This window comes from Micromesistius poutassou (assembly GCF_964030765.1).
Source record: "Micromesistius poutassou genome assembly, chromosome: 1".
Classification (NCBI taxonomy): domain Eukaryota; kingdom Metazoa; phylum Chordata; class Actinopteri; order Gadiformes; family Gadidae; genus Micromesistius; species Micromesistius poutassou.
This window is the reverse complement of record NC_140271.1, coordinates 19897383-19898882: the sequence shown is the minus strand read 5'-3', so window position 1 is coordinate 19898882 and position 1500 is coordinate 19897383. Positions and strand designations below refer to the sequence as shown.

At 50.5% G+C, this 1500-nt stretch overlaps 8 non-coding genes across 8 annotated transcripts in view; all 8 read right to left on the bottom strand.

The window, feature by feature from the left end:
• Positions 1-130: 130 nt before the first annotated feature.
• Positions 131-249, bottom strand: LOC311402413 (5S ribosomal RNA). The gene has a single exon (XR_014667644.1). It is a non-coding gene; the product is annotated as a 5S ribosomal RNA (ribosomal RNA).
• A 70-nt stretch (positions 250-319) lies between these two features.
• Positions 320-438, bottom strand: LOC311385882 (5S ribosomal RNA). Its single transcript, XR_014652561.1, has one exon. It is a non-coding gene; the product is annotated as a 5S ribosomal RNA (ribosomal RNA).
• A 69-nt stretch (positions 439-507) lies between these two features.
• Positions 508-626, bottom strand: LOC311400778 (5S ribosomal RNA). Its single transcript, XR_014666154.1, has one exon. It is a non-coding gene; the product is annotated as a 5S ribosomal RNA (ribosomal RNA).
• Positions 627-695: 69 nt separating this feature from the next.
• On the bottom strand, positions 696-814 carry LOC311375844 (5S ribosomal RNA). The gene has a single exon (XR_014643797.1). It is a non-coding gene; the product is annotated as a 5S ribosomal RNA (ribosomal RNA).
• A 69-nt stretch (positions 815-883) lies between these two features.
• Positions 884-1002, bottom strand: LOC311378287 (5S ribosomal RNA). The gene has a single exon (XR_014645406.1). It is a non-coding gene; the product is annotated as a 5S ribosomal RNA (ribosomal RNA).
• A 69-nt stretch (positions 1003-1071) lies between these two features.
• LOC311353651 (5S ribosomal RNA) lies at positions 1072-1190 on the bottom strand. The gene has a single exon (XR_014637079.1). It is a non-coding gene; the product is annotated as a 5S ribosomal RNA (ribosomal RNA).
• A 69-nt stretch (positions 1191-1259) lies between these two features.
• LOC311399522 (5S ribosomal RNA) lies at positions 1260-1377 on the bottom strand. Its single transcript, XR_014665008.1, has one exon. It is a non-coding gene; the product is annotated as a 5S ribosomal RNA (ribosomal RNA).
• A 69-nt stretch (positions 1378-1446) lies between these two features.
• The window catches only part of LOC311353644 (5S ribosomal RNA), a 119-nt gene continuing 65 nt past the window's right edge, over positions 1447-1500 (bottom strand). The window contains exon 1 of the ribosomal RNA XR_014637078.1: positions 1447-1500. This exon is cut by the window's right edge and continues 65 nt beyond it. This is a non-coding gene — a ribosomal RNA (5S ribosomal RNA).

The window sequence follows — 1500 nt, the reverse complement described above, 5'->3', positions numbered from 1 at the left end:
CCGTGCTTAGGTTCCGAGATCAGATGAGATCGGGCGTGTTCCCGGTGGTGTGGCCGTAAGCAATTGCTCCTGGCACCAGACAGGACTTTAAACAGGAGAAAGGATGATTTTTTTTACCCCAAATGAAAATAGCTTAAAGCACCTGGTATTCCCAGGCGGTCTCCCATCCAGGTACTAACCAGGCCCGACCGTGCTTAGCTTCCGAGATCAGACGAGATCGGGCGTGTTCGCAGTGGTGTGGCCGTAAGCAATTGCTCCTGGCACCAGACAGGACTTTAAACAGGAGAAAGGATAATTTTTTTTTACCCCAAATGAAAATAGAATACAGCACCTGGTATTCCCAGGCGGTCTCCCATCCAAGTACTAACCAAGCCCGACCGTGCTTAGCTTCCGAGATCAGACGAGATCGGGCGTGTTCACGGTGGTGTGGCCGTAAGCAATTACTCCTGGCACCAGACAGGACTTTAAACAGGAGAAAGGATCATTTTTTTTACCCCAAATGAAAATAGCTTACAGCACCTGGTATTCCCAGTCGGTCTCCCATCCAGGTACTAACCAGGCCCGACCGTGCTTAGCTTCCGAGATCAGACGAGATCGGGCGTGTTCGCAGTAGTGTGGCCGTAAGCAATTACTCCGGGCACCAGACAGGGCTTTAAACAGGAGAAAGGATCATTTTTTTTACCCCAAATGAAAATAGATTACAGCACCTGGTATTCCCAGGCGGTCTCCCATCCAAGTACTAACCAGGCCTGACCGTGCTTAGCTTCCGAGATCAGATGAGATCGGGCGTGTTCACGGTGGTGTGGCCGTAAGCAATTGCTCCGGGCACCAGACAGGACTTTAAACAGGAGAAAGGATGATTTTTTTTACCCCAAATGAAAATAGCTTACAGCACCTGGTATTCCCAGGCGGTCTCCCATCCAGGTACTAACCAGGCCCGACCGTGCTTAGCTTCCGAGATCAGACGAGATCGGGCGTGTTCGCAGTGGTGTGGCCGTAAGCAATTGCTCCTGGCACCAGACAGGACTTTAAACAGGAGAAAGGATCATTTTTTTTACCCCAAATGAAAATAGATTACAGCACCTGGTATTCCCAGGCGGTCTCCCATCCAAGTACTAACCAGGCCCGACCGTGCTTAGCTACCGAGATCAGACGAGATCGGGCGTGTTCACGGTGGTGTGGCCGTAAGCAATTGCTCATGGCACCAGACAGGACTTTAAACAGGAGAAAGGATGATTTTTTTTACCCCAAATGAAAATAGCTTACAGCACCTGGTATTCCCAGGCGGTCTCCCATCCAGGTACTACCAGGCCCGACCGTGCTTAGCTTCCGAGATCAGACGAGATCGGGCGTGTTCGCAGTGGTGTGGCCGTAAGCAATTGCTCCTGGCACCAGACAGGACTTTAAACAGGAGAAAGGATCATTTTTTTTACCCCAAATGAAAATAGATTACAGCACCTGGTATTCCCAGGCGGTCTCCCATCCAAGTACTAACCAGGC